Below are 23,067 nucleotides of genomic sequence, written 5' to 3'. Positions count from 1 at the left end.
CACCCTGATCTCAGAGGGCTGAGAGATTCCTGAGGGTTACCTAGTTTGTGTATCTGAAGAAGTGTGCATGCACACGAAAGCTCATACCAAGAACTGACTTAGTTGGTCTTTAAGGTGCTACTGGAAGGAATTTTTTATGTTTTGACTATGGCAGACCAACACGGCTACCTATCTGTAACTAGTTTGCTTTTGTTGGATTGGAGGTCAGCAGACACTGTGGTGTCTTTAGGACAGATGGTTTTATTTGCACCTATGTACAACCTGAGAATAGGATGGAGGTGCCCACAACATAAACACCCCAGCAGATCTTGCTTCTCCATTAGTAACAGCTTGGGATCCAGCATAGAGCAAGGAGATCTCCAGCTTCCAGCTTAGCTCGCACCCCAAAACTCTGGCTATTGACCACTTAGCAAGGAGGCCCCATCTCTTAGTTGTAGCTCTTGCAGCCTGGCTCATTCATTTGGGATGCTGATGAGAACATCCAAGTGGCCAGCTAAGGTCCTTGCCTTACAAAGAGACTTGACTGACTCTGTTGGAGTCTAACCCTCACTGGGTACAGCACCCCAAGAATGGGAAGGGATCCCTTAGTTACAAATATGTATATGTGGATTTACCCCTTATGGAAGTATAATCCCAGTGCTTCTGCTAGCTGAAAGCTGGCATAGCAGTCCCTAGCTAAAAGCTGGTCCAATGAAGAAGGAAGTCAAGAGAGAGAGAGAGTCTTTTATAAAAGTATAAAAAGGTTTACTCACACATCATTCTGTTCACAATCGGATCCCAGAAGGCAGACTTGTCTTAGAAAAGTAACATACACCTGGAAACTATTTCATAAGGAGACAGTCCCTTTTTCCTCTCTTGGCTGGAGGCCAAGAGAGCATCTTTGGCTAAGCAGATGTTGCTTCTTCGATGCATGTAGTCAAAGAGAGAGAGATGGCTGCCCTGCCCTGTGCTTTTGTTGTTACCTGCACAGGTGAGGCCACACCCACCCTTACTCACATGTAGAGGAAGTCTGTCCCAGCCCAGAAGGAAACAGGAAGTTGACCTGCTGGCTGGCCAACATTCTTCCCCTTGTGTAAACATGTTCACTCTAGGAATGTTGTACTTGACTGCTCTTGTGTTCCACATCCCACATATTTGTGGTCCTCAGTGGTGACTTTCGCCTGCCCCTGATCCATTAAGTGTCAGAGTTAAGGCAGTATGAGAGACACTCTGGTTCCTACACTGCAGGGGGTTGGACTAGAGGACCTTTGGGGTTCCCTTCCAACTCTTCTATAATTCTATGATTCCATGCCTACGTTGCCCTGAATTGCAGTTGCTGAGGGTTGCAAGTGGGGAAAGTTGCTGCTGGGCTTGGGCCCATCTTGCAGGTTCCTTTTGGGGGCATCTGAGAACAAGACACTGGGCTAGACAAGCCCCTTTGGCCTCATCCGGCTCCAAGGCTCCTCTTCCGCCCTTATGACATCACAGGCCAAAACTCAATGCTGATGTCTCCCTGCTACACTTTGCCTCCTACTGGAAGGTGGCAGGAACTGCATGGCTGGATTAACTTCTTGAAAAAGTGTTTCACGAACGGGAGTCCATAAAAAGTGTGCAAAGCCAGGCATCTGAATCCCCCAAAAATGGAAAGAGGAGAAAAAACAAAAGGAGGGAGAGGAACCATTTTTAATTAGCTTTTAATGGCTTTTAGTGGTTTGGGGGTTTTAAAATGGCTTCTACCAGCCGTATTGTGGTTGAAAAATGCAGATTTTAAAAAAAATGCTTTATTATTTGTTTCAAGCTCTGTTGTATTTCATAAGCATGATACTGTTGATAATTATATTTCTGTATATTTATCTGCCATATCTATTTAACATTTCTATCTGCCCTATCTATCTATTAGTATGTTTTGTTGTTCTGCTAGCTGCCTGGAATTCCCTTGTGCCAAAAGGTGAAGTATGGAAGGAAATAACACCAACCTTCCAGGGAGGAGCAGACCTTGGCACCCCAAATCTCAGTGCCCCCCAGCTCTCGACTTCCCTTGAAAGCCATAGTTGCAGCATCGCCTGCTGCACCCCAGAAGCGCTGCACAGTCCTCTAGATCCAGCTTTGCTGCAAGTTAGAACGGAACTTTTATTTGTTCCAGTGCTAATTCGACACCAGGACGGACAATTGCTTTCCATAGAGGGAAAGGTTTCTCTCACTTGATGGAATCAACAGACTTGGGTTTTCTAGAACACCAGAAGAACAGACATCTCAAGAACATTCAAAGCCAGGGTGGAGCATGTGTTAGTCTCCTGAGCACCTCAGCTGCTCAGTCAACCCAAAACTTATTTGTATTTCAAATAAGAAGGGTTTTCTTCTTCTTTTCCACAAGATGGTGCTCCTGCAGCACCAATTCAGGAGGGTGCAGGTTAAAAATGGATCTTAAACAAGAGAGGAAGACCTTTCATCGCCGACAGACGATGTTTGGACTCGCAGCTGTCCATGGAGGCGCAGGTGAATTCTGTGTCCAGGGCGGCTGTCTACCAGCTCCGTCTGGTACGCAGGATGAGACCCTCCCTGCCCACAGACTGTCTTGCCAGAGTGTGGCATGCTCTAGTTATCTCCCGCTTGGACTACTGCAATGCGCTCTACGTTAGGGTTACCAGACGTCCCTGTTTCCTGGGGACAGTCCCCGAATTTGCAAATCTGTCCCCGGACAAAAGTCCGTCCCTGGAATGTCCCCAGATTTCATTTAATGTCGCCAGATTTATATTTTAAGTGTTGTAGATTTATTAGTAGGGAATGAATGTTGTGTGATTGGTTCAATGGCACAAGACACATCCTACAGGGACTTCCGGCGAGGCAAAATGGCGGGCGCCATGGCAGCGGGCAGCTCCTGAAGCCAGCCAGAGCCAACTGCGCTACCAGCCTGGCTCCCAGCTGCTGAGACTGCCGCTGCCGAGAGGGAACCGGGGACGCCTGGCGCATCAACTGAGGAACTGCTGACCCCCCCCCAACCCAAAACGAGCTGGGAGTGAGAGTGCCTGGCCACCTGGCCGACTACTGTATTTGTTCATTAGTGGGTTAGGGTATTGCTTTGTTTATTACAGTGGTACCTCGGGTTACATACGCTTCAGGTTACAGACTCCGCTAACCCAGAAATAGTACCTCTGGCTAAGAACTTTGCTTCAGGATGAAAACAGAAATCGTGCGGCAGCGGGAGGCCCCATTAGCTAAAGTGGTGCTTCAGGTTAAGAACAGTTTCAGGTTAAGAATGGGCCTCCAGAACGAATTAAGTTCTTAACCTGAGGTACCAATGTACTTGGGTATTGTTAATGTTGTGCACTCCTATTTATATGACTGGTATGTTCCCCACCACAATAGATGTTATTTTATATGAAATATCAATGTATTATATATAGTTCTTTTTTGCTGCAAGTTGCTTGGAGACCATTGGGTGACAAGCAGCTAAGAAGCCTAATAAGTGAGATGACATGAAATGAAATGAAAACCCGTCTTGGCCAGAAGGCGGCCGTGGCCTGACTGCTGCTCCTCTGTGGTGCCCCGTGACCATTGGCGGAGAAGGGCATTGCGCCCCTTCGCCCTGAGTTGTTGGCGAGCGAGGAGAAGTGGCGGAGACCGTGGCCCGAGGACTCAAGAGAGAGAGGCATGTTCAGCTGCTCAAGCCCTCGCAAGGAGGGTGCTTGGGGAGGCGGAGGAGACCCAGAGAGAGGATGAGGGATGGCAGTGTTAACAGAAGAGCATCTGTGAACCAGGCGCAGTGAATGGCACGAGGGACCCCGTTAGCGGCTGGGGAGAAAAGGGTCACCCGAGAAGAGGCCCCTAGAGGGGGGGCGCGCCTTTCAAGGAGACGGTTTTGCCCCCTGCACCGAGGCAAGGCTCCAGGGGTGACGGGAGGCCTGTCCTGACTGCCCCTTCGTCTTGGCAGCCCGTTCGAGGCCTGCCCAGGGATGAATGCCTGCTCCACAATGGAGCCGGCCATGTCCTTTTCTGCCTTGCCATATCCATCCATATCCCGGTGGTTTCCCCCCGCTCCTTCCAAGTCCTTTTCACTGGCGATTCCTCATCATCATTCCTCTCTCTCGCCGTCCCTTCTCAGGCGAGAGAGCCGCTCCTGGGGCTTGGACCGCCTCCAGCCCCATGAACTCAGGGAAGGAAATTTCCCGGCCGACATTCGCTTTCAGTCCCCTCTCGCTCTCCATTCCTCGCTCTCTTCTGCTCTTGACTATTCAGAGTGAACTTGTGGACAAAATAAACTTTGGCGCAGCATCGCCTCCTCCTGCCCCCTCCGCCCATCGGAGCCTCCGGGGGGGGGGGGGGATTAAACTAATCGAGTACAAGGACTCACTTCGGGCCCTGCCTGGGGCACTGCCAGAGAGTTGCCAAAATGTGTGGATGCGAGTGAGAAAAGAAAGATGCTGCAATGCTGCTTTTCTGCCCGCGAGGGTTGAAAATATACCTCTTGCACCGGGGTGGGGGTGGGGAACATGTGTGTGAACCTACATACCTTTGCCCCAATTGTGTTACTTTTTCATGTAGTGCAGAGTTAAACTGTGGAACTCACTTCGGCAGGAGGCAGTGATGACAACCAACTTGGGTGGCTTTAACAAACCTTCCCCATTTCCCCCCAGCCGTCCCCGTTTCTGATTTGATCCAGGAATGTTCCGCTTATAAGGTTGCCATATGCCAGTTTCTGGCCACCTGTTACAGTGCCCTGGTGGAAATTGCTTCAATGTCCAGGATTTCCCCTGATGTTTGGCACCCATGTCAGATGTGTAGATTTTGGTGAATTAAAAAAAAAAAGCATACAACAACTTTGGGCAAACCTAAAAAGCACTCAACAACTCAGAAAACTCAAATTGGGAGTGTCCCAATTTCCATCAGAGAAATGTTGGAGGGTGTGGAGTTAAGTGACCCCCCGAGCCAAAGAGATAAGTAACTATACAACCTTCAGGCAGCCCTGTGTAGGGAAGTTTTTTTAAAAAAATGTATAATGTTTTATTATATTTTTATATATGTTGGAAGCTGGCCAGGGAGGCTGGGGAAAGCAAGCCAGATGGGCTGGGTATAAATAATAAAATTATTATTAGCAGTAGTATAGAATAGGTAAAGGTAAAGGGACCCCTGACCATTAGGTCCAGTCATGACAGACTCTGGGGTTGCGGCGCTCATCTCACTTTACTGGCCAAGGGAGCCGGCGTACAGCTTCTGGGTCATGTGGCCAGCAGGACTAAGCCGCTTCTGGGCAACCAGAGCAGCGCACGGAAAACGCCGTTTACCTTCCGGCCAGAGTGGTACCTATTTATCTACTTGCACTTTGACGTGCTTTCGAACTGCTAGGTTGGCAGGAATTGGGACCAAACAATGGGAGCTCACCCCGTCGCGGGGATTCGAACCGCTGACCTTCTGATTGGTAAGCCCTAGGCTCAGTGGTTTAACCCACAGCGCCACCCACGTCCCTGTTTTCTACAGGAAAAGTTTCAGAGGGTATGCTTTAAAAGAAGATGAGGAGAGGAGAGGGCTGTCAGTGGCTACTAGTTCATCTTAATGTTGGCATGAAATCTCTTTTCTCCTTTGTTGGGTCAGGCAGTGACCACCTCAGTTCAGTGTGCTGAGAATTTCAGCTTTCAAAATATTTCAGATATTTGAAATACCTTTGGAGACTTAATGAAAACTATATATATATATATATAGAGAGAGAGAGAGTTTCAGCTTCCCTTGAACCCTGGAGAGAGAGATGGTGATGGATGCACACCAGAGCCTGTCCCGCCTGCTTGCCTGGCATTAGATCTCACATGCCATTAAGAGATTCCCAGGGGCAGCGGATGGGTCTTCAAGGGTCCTTCTTTCGAGCCCTCCTTGACTGGCAGCAGCCAAAACCCCACGGTGAAAGAGCAGCCTGTTTCCCAGACCTTTGCAATTCAGTCAAGCTGTCGTTGCCAAATCCTGGCTCTCCGTAGCCACCTCACGTGTAGCATCTGAAGCCCCGAAGACGAACCCCCCCCCCAAAGAGGCCCAGCTGGGCTTGCAGCAAAGCCCAAGCAAAAGGGTGTGCGTGCGTGCGTGCGTGTGTGTGTGCAGCCGCGGCAGAGGGAAGGAGAACCAGCTCATGCCAATCCCAGGCCCAGACTATCACTTGCATTTCCACATTCATCCCAAACTGTTTATTAGCGGAGCAATTAAGAGCCAGCCTGAAAGGGAAGCAGGACAAAACGTGTCTTGTGGCGCCTTTAAAGAGAGGCCTTCGTGGGAGAATTCGCCAAGCCTTGCCAGACCTGGGCAAATAAACAGCCCACTGCCGGCGGAGATCCTTCAGCTCTCCGTCCTCCGGTCGGATCGTTGGCTGAAATGCCTCACCGTTGTTTGGAAAAGTAAACGGGCAGGATTGATGCCCGAGGAATTCACATGTGTCAGGTGGAGGCTTCCTTGGGGTTGTGGGGCAGAATTTTCACTCCCCAGCTGTGGGAGGTGTGATATGATGTGTTTGGAGGATGTGGGCATGGGAAAGTTGGGGGGGGGGGGAGGCCCAGGACCCTCACAGAGGTGGGAGACTGATGAGGCCAGGGAATCATAGAATCATAGAACTGTAGAATGGAAATGGTTCCCCAAGGGCCATCTAGTCCAACCCTCTGCGATGCAGGAATCACAGCTAAATCCCTGACAGGTGTCTATGCAACCTCTGCTCAAAAGCTTCCATGGAATTAGAGTACACCATCTTCTATGGCAGCTGGTTCCACCATCAAATGGTTCTTGTCGTCAGAAAGTTCTTCCTGAAACAAAGACAATCTTCGAAATTTGTTCTTCTCTGAATTTTGCAATGTACTTTTCCAGCCATGTAAAATAGGGAAGAAGAAGAAGAAGAAGAAGAAGAAGAAGAAGAAGAAGAAGAAGAAGAAGAAGAAGAAGAAGAAGAAGAATTTATACCCTGCCCACCCCAGTCACTTTGGACGGCTCCCAATCGAATTTTAAAAACATGCTAAAACATCAAACGTTAAAAACTTCCCTAAACAGGGTGCCTTCAGATTTATTTTAAAAATAAGATAGCTGCTTATTTCCTTGACATCTGGTGGGAGCGAGTTCCACAGGGCAGGTGCCACTACCGAGAAGGCCCTGTGCCTGGTTCCCTGTAGCTTTGCTTCTCATAATGAGGAACTGCCAGAAGGCCCTCGGCGCTGGACCTCAGTGTCCGGGCTGAATGATGGGGGTGGAGACGCTCCTTCAGGTCTACTGGGCTGAGGCCATTTAGGGCTTTCAAGGTCAACACCAACACTTTGAATTGTGCTTGGAAACTTACTGCATAGGTCAATGGAAAAGGCACACAAAAATGCACTCGATTGGGGGAACTGTTTTGCAAAAAGAAAAGGTGTCTATTGGGCATACAAAAAAAAAGTATATGATGGGAACTCTGTGCCAAACAGCTGCTGAATTTTTGCGAGGACCTTTTTTAAAAAATAAAATAAATCTCACAGTGATCCAAAAATCCACAGAACTGGCCTTTAAAAAATAATAAAAGGAGAAACTGAGAGAAACTGAAATTGACAGATGTACCCATTTCTTAGCACAATGCACAAAAACTGCCACAGGTTTTGCAACACTTTTGACTCATATATTGCCACTTAACTGCTTTCAGTCTGCATAACTGGCCCTGTTACTTGTTCTACATTTGTAAGAATTCAGTCTTTCAGTGTGACAGCACCTACACTTTGGAACTCCCTGCCAATTGACACCAGGCAGCAGTCTTTGTTCTTCTCTTTTCAGCACCTGCCCGAAACATTTTGCTTTAGGCAAGCCTTCCCAGGGGTGTCAAATGTGGATGCAGGTTTTAATCTGTTTTCAGCTGATTGCTGATTTCATCTTTCGAATGTTTTAAAGAGTTGTTTTAATGAAAGTTTTATTGCATTATAAACAGCTTTGAGGTCAGGGTAAAAACCCCCTCAAAAACCCAATCAAGCAGTGTATAAATTTGATATAATTAAAATAAAATTGAGAAGAGCCTGCTTCCAGGAACTCAGTTTTCCTGGAGTGGCATAACTGAGCCAAAGGGTGGGTGGGCTCTTGTGATTCTTAGAATCATAGAATTGTAGTTAAAGGGACCCTGGGGGCATCTAGTCCAACCCCCTGCAAGGCGGGAATGTCAGCTAAAGCATCCATGACAGATGGCCGTCTGACCTCTGCTTAAAAACCTCCAAGGAAGGAGAGTCCACCAACATCTGAGGGAGTCCAGTCCACTGTCGAACTTCTGTGACTAAACAAACCCTGTGTTGCAAAGAGAACGTCAGCAATGTCTAGGCAACGCGGTGACCATGTACGTGCGCAATAGACAATCTTTTATAGAATTCCTTTAAACCATAACAAGTCCAAAATGAAATCTTTAGTCTCAAAGTCTCTGAAAATCTTTAAATGAAGCGAGGTACCAGACTTTGTACAATGAAAGACAAGCTGTGAAGCTTTGTGTATCCAGCAAATATGACGTCCAACACTGAACAGTGATTCCGGATATTGACTACTGTTTCGTAGAATTCTTCATTATTGCAGTGACTACATTATTACATGAGCGCTGTTCCACAGCATTTGATATTTTCATGTACATAGATTCATTCGAAATAAGATGGGTTTATGAAGCAATTCTATATCCTCCCACCACGCTGACGAAGAAATCTATAAAAGATTGTCTCTTGTGTATGTACATGGTCATCGTGTTGCCTAGATATTGCTGAACTTCTGTGACTGTCAGAAAGTTTCCTAATGTTTAGTTGGTATCTCCTTTCATAGAATTATAAAGCTGGAAGAAGAAGAAGAAGAAGAAGAAGAAGAAGAAGAAGAAGAAGAAGAAGAAGAAGAAGAAGAAGGGGAGGAGGAGGAGGAGTTTGGATTTGATATCCCGCTTTATCACTACCCTAAGGAGTCTCAAAGCGGCTAACATTCTCCTTTCCCTTCCTCCCCCACAACAAACACTCTGTGAGGTGAGTGGGGCTGAGAGACTTCAGAGAAGTGGGACTGGCCCAAGGTCACCCAGCAGCTGCATGTGGAGGAGCGGAGACGCGAACCCGGTTCACCAGATTACGAGGCTACCACTCTTAACCACTACACCACACTGGCCTATGGCCGTCTAGCTCAAGCCCCTGCCACCCAGAACCACAGCTAAAGAACCCCTGGTAGATGGCTATCCGACCTCTCCTTGAAAACCTCCAATGAAGATGCTTTCTTTCTGTACACCTCAGCAACCGCAGACAAAAATGCTCGGGGGTTGTGTGAACTGACCTGATTCTCTCACACCCGCCCCTGCAGAAGCCAGGCCTCGAGTCCAAGGGCACCCGGTTGTCCCTGGGCAGGTTTTGGAGAGAGAGAAGAGGCTGAGGCTCTGAGCTTTGTCTTGGGCGATGAGATGGGCTCCCTCCAGGTTGGCAGATTCCAGTCTGCAGCTCCCTGTGGGGCGGGCTGAGAGGTCCTGAGCAACCTTTTATCCGTCATATTTATCCAAGGCTGCAATGCAGCAATTGCCAAGCCTGGCTGGGGCCGTTTGCATTCTTGAAACCAAACAAATTTGCCCGGCGCACACACAAACAGCCCTTTCTAATATGTTTTCATGGCTCAGAGCCCCCTAGCCGCCTGGTAGGCCTGCTCTGTTTTTGACAATTTGCTAATGATAATTGGGAGGATAGCTGGTGTTTGCCAACACCTTAGCTGTGCCATTCAGGAGATAAGGACTCGGGGAAGTGAGCAGGGTGTGTCTGGCCCAGGGCTGGGAGCCACCCCACAAATAGGGGTCCGGGTGTTGTGTTTAAAATGGAGAGAAAGAGCAGCAGGGAAGGACCCTCTCTGGGGCAAAGCAGTGATAGTGCCAGAACCCAGGAGAGTTGTTTCAAAAGCGGCACATTCCTCCCGTCCCGATTCGTCTTCATCCAGAAACTGCTGAAACAAAACCACCACCCTCTGTTGCGGGGTCTCTGCGTAGGGTGAAGTGAAAGCCCCAGATTGGGGAACTGGACGAGGATCAAAATTCTGGCTCAAATTGAGCTGGACGAAACTTGTAAAGGAACGGGCCGTTGCAGATTGCACACGCTGCGATGCAATTAATTCTGGAGAGAGTCTCCTTGGCCAATGCCTCTTGAGGTGTCCGTCCACGCCAAAGGCACTGCTATTCTTCTCTCTCCCCCAGCAGGTCCTGGGAACTGTAGTTCTCAAGAGAAGGGCCAAGGATTTTAGATGGAGAATTGTGGGTGATCTGAGTGAATCCATGATGGGGAAAACTTGTACTAAGGACAGGGACCTAGAGTATATAAGAAGAGGCTGCTGGATCAGGCCAATGGCCTATCTAGTCCAGCATCCTCTTCAAACAGAGGCCAACCAGATGCCCCAATTTGGGAATCCTGCAAGCAGGACCTGCACACCAGAGCCTTCTCCCTTCCTGTGGTTTCCGGCAAATTGTGTTCAGAAGCATTTCAGCATTGTTGCCTCCAATGTGGATATTACAAGGTTCTCCTGTTCTCACAGTGGCCAAATAGAAACCGGAACGGGATTCCCGCAAACAGAATCTGAGCATAAGTGTGCTTTCCTCAATGGCGATTCCTAGCAACTGGTATGCAGGGGCACGTTACCTGTCACAGAGGAGGTAAAACATCCCTACCTGGGCTGGCAACCATTGATCACCTTATCTTCCATGAAATGATCAAACCTCCTTTTTGAAATCCCTTCGAATCGGTGGCCAACGCTCCTGGGGAGAGCCAATTCCATGGTTTCTGTGCTGTGTGGACAAGTAGAATCATAAAGGTAAAGGGACCCCTGACCATTAGGTTCAGTCGTGGCCGACTCTGGGGTTTCAGCGCTCATCTCACTTTATTGGCCGAGGGAGCCGGCGTACAGCTTCCGGGTCATGTGGACAGCATGACTAAGCAGCTTCTGGGAAACCAGAGCAGCGCATGGAAATGCAGTTTACCTTCCCACCGGAGTGGTACCTATTTATCTACTTGCACTTTGACGTGCTTTCGAATGGCTAGGTTGGCAGGAGCAGGGACCGAGCAACGGGCACTAACCGCTTCGCGGGGATTCGAACTGCCAACTTTCTGATCGGCAAGTCCTAGGCTCAGTGGTTTAACCCACAGCGCCACCCGCATCCCTAAGTAGAATCATAGAATTATGGAATTGGAGGAGGGAGCCCAAGACTCATCTAGTCCAACCCCTCTGTAATGCAGGAACCTCAGCTAAAGCATCCATGGCAGATGGCCATTCAATCTCTGCTTTAAACCCTCCCAGGAAGGAGAGCCCACCACTTCCAGAGGGAGACCTCTCCACAGTCGAACAGCTCTTATTGTCAGAAAGGTTTAGGCGGAATCTCCTTCCTTGTAACTTGATGCCATTGGTCCAGGTCCTACCCTCTGGAGCAGGAGAAAACGAACTTGTCTCCTCTTCCGTGTGACAGCTTTTGAGTTATTTGAAGTTATCATACTTTGTCTGTCCCGAATTCCACACTGTTTAGTTCCGTTGAATGACACTCACTGGGTTCTAGGATTATGAAAGAAAGAAAGAAAGAAAGAAAGAAAGAAAGAAAGAAAGAAAGAAAGAAAGAAAGATACCAGTATATCCATCTTCTTCACACCATACATGGATCGATCTTTGCTGTAAAGAAAACAACAACCCACAGCACAACATAGCCATTTCCTGAAGTTTCACCTTTATGCATTTATGAATTTGGTGGGAAAACAGAGACCCCTGTCAGCTGAAGCTTGCGGTCCATGCCACCCCCTGCTTCTTCTTAGATGTTCTTCCCACACTCCTGTGTCAGCCCTGAAGCTTATTGTACAAACTGACAAGACTTTGCAGGAATTCAAGAGGCCGGAAGGTGGCACAGTTTGCTTGTGCTAACTCCAAGCACCAGGCCTTTCTGTCTGACAGATGTCAGAGCAGGACCGGTGTGGCAGGAATGGGGTTTGCCAGAAGCAGGAGGCAGAAGAGGACCACCCTCTGCCAAAGTTGAGCAGGAGGAGCCCGACCTGCTCAGGCTGCCTCCTGCTTCCTAACCCTCGACTGATGCTTCGTGGAGCAGGCATCTCTCAGACAGGCCTTCGGACCACTGAATGGAGCCGAATGAATGAGACGGTGCTCAGAGACCTTCGATCAGGTTACCAGTCATTTGTTTGCAGATGGAGGCTGTCAGGCGGAGCTTTGCTCCCTCCCCATCAGTGCGCAGGGCCTGCCTTTATTCTTACAGAAGAGAATCTATTCCCCTTTTAACACTAGAAACCCATTACCCAAAAAGCCCTTCCCCACCAGTGGGGTACGCAATGACCCTCAGCATCCTGCGCCATTTAATTAAATCTGCCTTAAAACTTCCTAATCCTGCCATAAAGATTTAATCATTGCAAGGAATTTTTTTTTTTTTTGCTTCTCCTCCCCCAGTGTATAATATTTATTGCTATAATCTGCTCACCCGACGTATAATATTTATTGCTATAATCTGCTGATGGCTTAATATTTCCCCTGACGTGGTTTCATTGGTTGTTGTTTAGTCGTTTAGTCGTGTCCGCCTCTACGTGACCCCCTGGACCAGAGCACGCCAGGCACCCCTTTCTTCCACTGCCTCCCGCAGTTTGGTCAAACTCATGCTGGTACCTTCGAGAACACTGTCCCACCATCTCGTCCTCTGTCGTCCCCTTCTCCTTGTGCCCTCCATCTTTCCCAACATCAGGGTCTTGTCCAGGGAGTCTTCTCTTCTCATGAGGTGGCCAAAGTCTTGGAGCCTCAGCTTCACAATCTGTCCTTCCAGTGAGCACTCAGGGCTGATTTCCTTAAGAATGGAGAGGTTTGATCTTCTTGCAGTCCATGGGACTCTCAAGAGTCTCCTCCAGCACCAGAATTCAAAAGCATCAATTCTTGTCATAGCGGTCAACCAGATGTCTCTTCTGGGAAGCCCACAAGCAGGATTTGAACACAAAGGCCCCCCCCCCCCCTTGTGGTTTCCAGCAACTGGTATTCATAAGCATTTCTGCCTCTGACTGTGGTGGCAGAGCAGAGCCATCATGGCTTGTAGCCCCTGATAGTTTCCTCCTCCTCTATGAATTTGTCTCCTTCTCTTTTCAAGCCATATCAGTTCCTCCTGTGGAAGAGAGTTCCACAGTTCAACTCTGTGCTAAGTAAACAAGTCCCTTCTTTCAACTGTGCTTTATCAGAGGTTGGGAACCTCAGGCCAGGGGCCTGAACATGGCCCCTGGACCTCTGTATCTGGCCCTCAGGACTTTCCTCAGGCCACGTGCTGCCACCTGTTTCATGAGTGCATTTACCCGAGCAAAATATGTCCTCGCTGGACGGTAATGCCTCTTGCTTGCCTAGATGGAGAGATGTGTGTATACAAAACCCTCTGGATTTGTGTGCTTAGAATGTCTCACAGAACGGGAGGCTTGGAAGGGATCCCAAAGGCCATCTAGCCCAACCTCCAGGAATCACAGCTCAACAATACCTGATGAAATTTGAATCCATTGGTTTGGGACCTGCCCTCGAAAGCAGCAGGCTGCCGTGGAACAGCCCTGCAGATATTTGTAGGAGGGTCTCATATTCCTTCTCAGGCTCCTCTTCTTCAGGCTAAAAATACCCAGCTCCTTCAACCGTTCCTCATCAAGCTTGGTTGATAATCCCAGTTGCATAATTTCTAGCTTCTCAATATCTGTCTCAGACTGTGGTGCCCAGAACTGGACACAGTATTCCACATGGGGACATGCCAAGGCAGAACAGAGCAGTGCTATGCAGCGTCGCCCTGCAGCCCCCCTCTGCCCTCTGGTGCCCCTGCCACTGAGGACGTCTCATTGCCTGGCAACCAAAAGGCTCCCTGAACACAGACAAGCCCCCCCCCCAAAAAAACAATCATGCCATCCATCCCCACCTTGCTGAGTAACAGGAGACCTCGAGCCGCAGAACTGAGTAATCAAAGGCTGAGCGAGGCTTGGCTGTCAATCTCCAAAACCTCTCCGGAGCCACGTAGGCCCAGCTGAGTTTCACACGCCAGACCCTCCCTCTGCATTGGCCCGCCAGTGCCTTCCCCACACGCTGCCTCTCCTCCTCCTCCTCCTCCTGTTCACGTCCTTTATTCTCCCCTCCTCCGGCCCCTTTCGATTTCACGCTGGCTTTTTAAATTGAGGATAAAGGTAATTCGCCCGACAATGCCACAGCTGGAATGGAATATGCCCTGTCTGGGCGGAGGGGAGGGCTCAGGGCTGGCTGGCTGGCTGGTGGCGTCAATTGGATCAGCCCACCCCCACCCCAAATACCCTCGGGGGCCGTCGCTGCTCTGGCAGGGGCAGCCTCTGGCGACAAAAGTGGGAAGTTAACTTAATTGAGAGCATATGGTTCTGGGGCTGAAGCTGACTGGGCACCCACCTTGTTAGCTGGGAGTGAGCTCTAGGTGTTCAGGCGGAGGGGGAAAGTTTTGGTCGGGAGGGTGTGCCTGAAAGCCCCAGCGGCAGGCTTTCGGGGAGGACCGATTGATCCTAATCTACTCCTTTTTGTTTGGCGGCGGCGTGCCGCTGGCAGGAACAGCTTGGTAATAACAGAGATTTGAGGCCGCTAAGTCCTTGCGGTTACGGGCGGCACGCGGTCCACAGCCCGCTTCCCCTCCTCTAATTGGCCTCGCCAACAGCGGGGACCGAAATGAGACGGGGGGCTCCGAGAAGAACACATGGCCCACCTGAAATTGCACCCCGCAAGCTGCGGCACAGATGTCTCCGGGTTTGCCGTGGGGTGGGGGCCAGGGGAATGTGGTAGACTGAGGGGGTGGGGGTCTGAGGGTTTGGGGAGCAGTTAATGAGAGGGAGCGAGGCTTGAAATCATAGAATTGTAGGGTTGGAAGGAACCCCAAGGATCATCCATCCCACTCTTCTGCAACACAGGAATCACAAGTAAAGCATCCCTGACAGATGGCCAGCCAGCGTCTGCATGTGATGGAGAGTCTACCACGTTCAGAGACAGTTCATTCCACTGTTGAACACTTTACTGTCAGGTGTGCGTGCAGGAGCCAGGCCCTGTGACCAATAGGACTTTGCAGGACTGGGGCCTTCTAAGTTTGTTCTGAAGAGACAAGGTGAGGCCGCTTGGAAACTCACAGCACCTGGTGGCAAGAGCTGGGAAGGTCAGCATTTCCCTTCAGCTCTTTGCCACAGCAACACGCTTCCTGCCTTGCTGTGTTTGGCTTCTTGACTCCTGATTCTTGAACCTCAGCTTCGTGACTCCTTGCTTCCTGACCCTTGGACCCTTGGCTTCCTGAATCCCGGCTTCTGGACCCCCGTTCCTGCTCCCACCCTGCCATCTTGCCCCCAGTCCTGACGTCCCCTGCCGGGACTTCGATTGCCCGTGAACTGGACCGTGACACTTACCACCAGAAAATTCTTCCTAATGTTTCGTTACAATCTCCTTTCTTGTTAATTTAATCCACTGGTTCCGGTTCTGCCTGGAATAACAGAAAGCAAGCTTGCTAAATCTTCTATGTGACAGCCCTTCAAATTTTTGAAGATGGCTATCATATCCCCTCTTAGTCTCCTCTTCTGGAGGATAAATATACCCAGATCCTTCAACCATTCCTCATCAGGCTTGGTTTCCAGACCCCTGAACATCTTGGTCACCCTCCTATGACACAATATCCTTACACAAAGCCAACTGGAGTTGAACCACCGATGAGGCGGCTCTGCTCATGGGTAAAGTGAGGCACCTGAATACTCGTCACTGAAAAGCAGAAGAGGGAGAGAAGTATTGCGCTTGAATCCTGCTTGCAGATTTCCCACAGGCATTTGGCTGGTCCCTGTGAGAAAGGATGCTCAACTGGATAAGCAATTGGCCTGATCCTGCAGGATCTTCTTATGCCATGGAAGATAAACCTATTATGAAGGAGAGGCTGTTAGGAGCCAGAGTCAGTGAAGTTAAGTCTTTATTCAAAGAAACCCAAACAGCTCAGGCCTAGTGGTCTCAGCAACTCTTTCCAGTAGGTCTTGCCCCAATGAGGCATGGTTGAGGACTGAAGGTCCCTACCTTCCCACCATGCTCTAAGACTCCAGGTCCTTCCCCAGCAACCTGAGACTCCTTCGTCTTGTCTCTCTTTGCTCCACCCTTTTCATCCCTCTTCGTGTTCTGGGTGACCAGGGGGGAGTGAAGCTGGTCACAGCAGGAGAGGGAGACCCCCCTGGCTTCTCCAGCAGCATGCCTTCACTCTGACTCTTTGTCCCCCTCCTCTCCAGCCTCTGCTTCTGCCTCTGATTCTTGACTGATCTCTGCCACAACCTCTTCCTGCTTACTAAACCCTGTTGCCCCTTCAGCTTTCAACATGTCCTTCTCCCAGTCTGCTCCCTCTTCTCCCTCTGAGCACACATTCTTGTTCCGCCACCAGCCCCCCAGCTCTGAGCCTTCTTCCCCTGGGGGTTCCCTTGGGGGTTCCCCAGCTGGTGCATCTCACCACTTCTTGGCACCCAGTCAGTCCATGACGGAAGGCTATCAATGACAACTGGCCATCATGGCTCTGCTCTGCTCCCACAGTTGGAGGCAGCAGTGCTTCTGAATACGAGTGCCTGGTAACTTGCAGGACTGGAGAGTTGCCCTTGTGCTCAAAACCTGCTTGTGGGCTTCGCACAAACATCTGGTTGGCCACTGTGATAACATGATGCTGGACTGCATGGGCCTGATCAAACTGACTCTTCTTATGTTCTTAGGTTCTTGACCAGGTGGGAAGCAGGCAGGTCTCCTGAGACACAGGGCCAGATACACAAGGACATTCTCCTGAAGGAGCCAAACTGAAGTGAACATAATCCATTCTTAAAAGCATGGCCATTCTTAAAATCTCAGAGGACTCTTCTATCACCTTCAGAGCAGAAGAAGGCTCCATTTTGTTAATGGGAGGTGCAGCTTCCAATGGCTACTGCTCCTAACAGCATCTCTCATATGCTGGAGACAGCATGCTTCTGAATTTCAGTAGCAGGAGATGGGACGGTGCTGTTCCCTTTTGCCCCATTTCCCAGTTTCACTTTGGGGCATCTGGTTCGTCACTTTGAGGACAGAATGCTGGACTAGATGGGACTCCTATGCTCACATCCCGCTGCCAGGCTCTCCTGAAGTCCAAATCTATTGAAACATCCTCTGAGCTCTTATGAAAGGCAGGTGAGAAGTCCAAAAGAACTCCCAAAAGGCAAAAAGACTCAGGATCTCATCACTGGGTGACGTGCCACCTGTCCCCTTCTCATTGAAAAGCACTTTCAGTCTCTAAGGTAAGAAAACCACCTACCTGGTGTCATGGCTCACTGGACCTTAAGGAGTCATTGACTGCCCAGAGCCCCAGAAATGGTGGAAACTTGCCCACTGTAGTATTCCAGGAAGCAGTCACTGGGCCTCCCTCTTCTATGGAGATTCCTACAAACAATGAGGAAGAAGCCCAACTCTTCAGGATCCAATCTTCCTTGAGCAATTGCCCTCAAGGGGGCTAGACATTGGGGCTCCCTTGAGCTCTTGCATCTTACCTTTTTATCAGGATGCCATTCACAGAGGCAGCAGTGGGGACATGCTATCATGTCGTCAGATCATGTGACCCCCATCTTAAGTGGAAAACTGGTCTTCTCCAGGGAGGAGAGTCTAGCTCCCAAAACTTCCCTGCTACACCATTTTTCATCTTCCCCAATTCAGGAACCAGCACTGGAGCAACATCTGAAACAACTTTTGCTCAAAGCTCCCTGTGATCTGTCCATGGTCCTGATTCTCTGCTGTCATCTCCTGGCTCCCTGGTTCTTGGATCGCTGCCCCGTCCTTTGAATTTCACAGCTTCTTGGAGTGGGGACATTCTCTACCTGGTTGAGCAGGCAACACCTCCCCCAAAGGCTTCATGAGGACCAGAAGACTGAGAAGGTGTTGGAAGCCGAGCACATTCTTGAAAGATGAAAGGCCAAGCCACATCTATTAAGCACATCATGTAAATGGAATCACCAGGTTTTGGGGTAATATAACCCTGGACAGGTGTCAGGAACTGGACTTTTGTGAACTCCCAGGTTTCTACTGATGGAGGCAGTGTAACAGACCATGGAGAAGAAGACTATAAATGGCTTCTGGCCACAATGGCTATGCTGTACCTGGATTGTTGAAGACAGTATATGTGATGGCCTGGGATTCGGACTCGGAGGCTGTACCTGAGGAATCCCAGCCTGCCCAGGAGTCCCTGCCTCCAGAACCAGCTGAGCTGGGGCTGGGGCTTGAGCCTGAAGGGTCCTCACCTGTGCTGGATCCTCAGGAGCAGGCACCAGCTGAGTCTGCTCTGGCTCCTGAGGTGATGGAGGACCCATTGCCTGCAGGTGTTCCACTCTCAGCCCCGTCAGGGGAAGCTGAGGTTGCCTCAGGGTTCGGTCACCCTCCAGCCTCTCCTGAGCTGCAAAGGCTCAGGGCAGAGAGGTGGTTGGAACTAAGTTCCCGCAGGAGGAGTGCTGGCCTCCAGGCCACTAGAGGCGAGTCACCAGAGGATCGGGGGCACCCTATGCCTCGGGGCAGATAAAAGCCAGCCAGCCCCAGTCCCAAGTTGCGGGAGCAACATTGTTGGTAGCCTGTTCCTGCCGGCACCCTGTCCTGCTCTTCTGCCAGAGTTCCTGACCTCACCTGACTCCTTGCCTTGGACCCCGCTTCAGCTTTGACAGACAGCATCCATACCGCACCCTCAACCTCGGACCCTCGGGACCAGCACAGTATACCTCTGAACACCAGCTTCTGAGGAAGAAAAAGTGGGGGAAGTGCTGCTGTGCTCATGTCTGACTTGTGAGCTTCCCAAAGGCATCTGGCTGGGCATTGAGGAGAAAGGATGCTGAATCAGACAGGCCTTTGGCCTGATCCAGCTACAGGGCTCTTATTTGTTATACTCTAACCCAGAGGTTTTCAACCTTTTTGAGTTCACAGGTCCCTTGGCCAATTACCCTCTCTCTGTGGCACCCCTGTGGGGCTCAGGAGCCCAGTTAGGTCACCCCTTGCCTGCAGAGCTGGTAGCCCCTCACCCTTTTCTGAACACTCTCCCTTGTGGAGTGTTCCTTCAGCCTCCTCTCCTCTCCTGTCTTCTTGGGAGTCCTCTGGGAAGCCACCACTGCCGCCCCTGATCTCTGAGCTGCCCCCCACTGTACCAAAGAGAGGTGCCTCCCAGGGGCGCTGACTTATAAAAAATATTGGGGGGGGGCCATACCGGGGTCCTCGCCACAAGATCCTGGCTGCGGGGCGCAATTCGGGAGGGCTCGGCTGGCCGGGCCCAGGCCCGTGGGGCTCCTCTGCGCTCCCCTCCCCCGGCCGGGCGCGCCTGCAAAGGCTGCGGGTTCCGCTGCACCTCCGTCTCTCTTTCCACTGGTAGCGAGAGCGGGTGGGAGGAGGCCACCCGGGAGCCGGAACTGGGCACCAAATAAGGAGAGTGGGGCGGGCCTGGATCCTGGCCTTGTTTGGCGCTTCCCCTCGGCCGGCGGCCCAGCCAAACCCGCGGCGGCGGCGAGGCGATGCCCGCGCAGGGGGGCGCCCACCCCTCGGCCCCCGCCCGGCGCTGCCGCCCCAGCACCTGCCCGCTCCTCCCAAGGGGCCTCCTCTCCCTCCCGCCTCTTTGCAGCAGTAATATAATTTTCTTAAATTATTGGGGGGCGGGGCCCCCCAAACGAATTTTTGAGGGGGCTCGGGCCCCCTCAGGCCCCATGGATTCGGCGCCTATGGTGCCTCCTCACACTACCCCACAGGGGCCTGGAAAGCAACCCGTGGCCAGCCCCAAAAGCACCATTTGCCTACGGAGCTTGTAGCCATGGCTGCTGCAACAAACAGCTGTGCAAGCCTTTGGGAGGCAGAGACACAAGAGGGCATCAGAGGGAAGGAAAGAGGGACACCCCTGACCATCATTCAAGGCACCCCAGGATGCCATGGCACATGGGTTGAAAACCACTGCTCTAACCCATCAGAATCCCATGGACTGCAAGAAGATCCAACCTATCCATTCTGAAGGAAATCAGCCCCGAGTGCTCAATGGAAGGACAGATCCTGAAGCTGAGGCTCCAAGACTTTGGCCACCTCATGAGAAGAGAAGACTCCCTGGAAAAGACCCTGATGTTGGGGAAGATGGAGGGCACAAGGAGAAGGGGACGACAGAGGACGAGATGGTGGGACCGTGTTCTCGAAGCTACCAGCATGTTTGACCAAACTGCGGGAGTCAGTGGAAGACAGGAGGGCCTGGTGTGCTCTGGTCCAGGGGGTCATGAAGAGTAAACGACTAAACAACAACAACAACAAAACCCATCAGACCTTGGTCTAAGTAGGGGACATCTGCTCTTGCTATGGTCACTGCATTTGATTATTTTGTGTGTCTGTGTGTGTGTGTTTTCATTTTAGAAGAGTTACCACTTCATCAAATAAAACTGGCAGAAAATATACTCTTTCACATGCAACATGCAATGTATCATTTACCCTCATTTAAGATCACTGACCGACACTCAATGCAACTTAACTTTGCAAATGAACAGTGTCTGGTGTTCTTTTCTGGAACAAGAAAATAACGCTCCGATTTGAAATGACCTTCATTGGGACCCACTTGTCTAAAGCAGAGAAACATCTGGATTTGGCTCATGTGCAAGCTTCAACGAATATCTTTCCCCTCGTTTGAAAAATCACAGATTGGAAGAAGGAGAGGTGGGGAAGGAGCAGGTAGATCAACCAGGGGCGCCCCTTCCCTTCGTTTTGCAGAGCCACTGACTCGCCTGCCCGTTCTTTCCCGCCAAATGTGGGGCCTGCCATTAGACCGGCTGGCCTCCCCACTGGAAGCAATATGCTTGATCTTTCATTCACAAAGGCCTTGTTTAACATCTTCTGATGCATCCGAACAAACTGCCCCAGTGGGAGGCTGACCTAACCTGGCCTCCCTTATGGGCCCAACAGCCTGTGTTTGTAAACAGACCCTTGTTAGATTTGTGGGGGTCACCAGCAGAAGTCAGCTAGTTAATTGAATGTCAGCTCCCCGCCGAGAATGAGACCTAATGAGTCATCCTGCGAGAAGAGAAGGAAGCAGAGATTTGCAAGCTGCCCCCCTCACCGGCACGGGAGATCTAAGACGCCCTTCTTTACGTTTGGCTAAATAGAGATTAAGATCCGCTCATGGATTTGCACTCATAAGCACCAATTCCTGGGGGCTCAGCATAGCTCTAGCAAAAGGGAGTCTTGCTCTGTGAACCTGTGAATATATATTTATCAAGCATGTGGATTATATTATCCGAGACATTATATTCTTAGGCTTCCAAAAAGTGCTTAACAAAGGCTTCATAAACATAGCAGCCATTGATAAAAGGGATGGGTACCTTTTAAGTAGGTGAACAATGGAAGCAATGGACAATGGAGTCCATGGCAGATCTTATATTGGTAAGGGAGAAAAGGCCGATTTCCCCCAAGAATCAGTACTTGGAGGAATAAAGCTGGGTAATTTATTCATAAATGATCTGGAGTCAAAGGTGGGCAAAGTGGCCCCCCCAAAAAACACTGAACCACTCAGGATGGTGGAAAACCACAGATGATTCCAAAGAGCTCCAAAAGGGTCTTTTGAAATTGGGTGAGCAACAAAATGGCAAATACGCCTAAAAGTAAAGTTATGCATATTGGGGATTGAAAACCCCCCACAATTCGCTGTTTTGAACTGTGGGAATGTGGATAGTAGGAGAGGATATATTGATTAAATATTATCCTTCTTCTCCCACGCTAGTGAGCTAATAGCAGAACACATTCTCTTGCTCATTGCTGGAAGCAGGTGGATGAATTCCTGAGAATCATTTGAGTTAAGCATTCCAGTCCGGCTTGTCCCTGGTAAGTTTCCCCATATAATTCCCTCTTAAAATAATAATACAACAGTCTTCATTAAAGGTAACAGTTTACATACATTCAGCTGACAGTAGTTTCCTGAAGGCAGGCTTTAGCTAATAGTTGCAGTTACATTTATAGAGATATGAAGTGTAGCTTCTTCCTCTGTAGGGACGAGACATGTGCTGCTGGCTGAGACCCAGCAGAGAGCAAAAGGCAAAACTGAAAGAAGGACATCAAGAGAGTATCAAGAGGACGGGGGTGAACGAAGGCTAACTGTCCCAGAAACTCCAGCAGGTGCAGAATGCTGCAGCGAGGCTCCTCACGGGGTCTCTGCCATGGGAGCATATTCACCCAGTGCTTTTCAAGCTGCACTGGCTCCCGGTGGAGTACAGGGTCAGATTTAAGGTGCTGATTTTGACCTTTCAAGCCCTTCACGGCCTAGGACCCTCGTACCTATGGGACCGCCTCTCCCAGTATGCCCCACGGAGGACCTTAAGGTGCATAAATAGCAACACCCTAGTGGTCCTGGGCCCTAAGGAAGTCAGATTAGCCTCAACCAGAGCCAGGGACTTTTCAACTCTGGCTCCGGCTTGGTGGAATGCTCTGCCTCATGAGACCAGAGCCCTGCAGGATCTGAATTCTTTCCACAAGGCCTGTAAGACAGAGTTGTTCCGCCTGGCCCTTTGGCTTGGAGCCAATTTGATTCCCTCCCCTTCCCCTCTTTCTTTTTCCTTTCTCTTCCTGCATTTTAAAATTTTAATATTTTACTGTTTCAATATTTTAATGTTGTATTTTAATCTTGTTTTTAAGTTGTATTCATTCAACTTGTTTTTATTATTGCTTGTTAGCCGCCCTGAGCTCGGCCTTGGCTGGGGAGGGCGGTGTATAAATAAAAATAAACATTATTATTATTATTAACTGACACCTGGGGTGGGGCAAACCACCAGCTGTGCATGCATTGCACCACTACGTAAGACGCATGTGCGCGTCCTTACGTAGGGCACATGTGTGGAGTTGCTGCATACAGCGCGTGTGTGCGACACTGCGCATGCGTTGTATGTAGCGGTTTGCTGCTGGCGCCGCCTGAGCACTGTACGGACGGTGGTGGGATCCTCCACATACAGCTGCAGCACGCAATAGCTACTCGCATCGCCATAGCCAGGGGTGGCGGGGCGAGCACCCAGCGGGTTGCTTTCTTGTCACCCCTCCAGACATGGCACATGGAGCGCACTGTCCCCCCTTGCAACACTACTGCAAGAGGAAGATGACTCCGAGAATGGC

The sequence above is a fragment of the Podarcis gaigeae genome, assembly GCF_964106915.1.
Source record: "Podarcis gaigeae genome assembly, chromosome: 5".
Taxonomy (NCBI): domain Eukaryota; kingdom Metazoa; phylum Chordata; class Lepidosauria; order Squamata; family Lacertidae; genus Podarcis; species Podarcis gaigeae.
The sequence above is the reverse complement of the archived record's forward strand: the minus strand, read 5'-3'. Positions refer to the sequence as shown.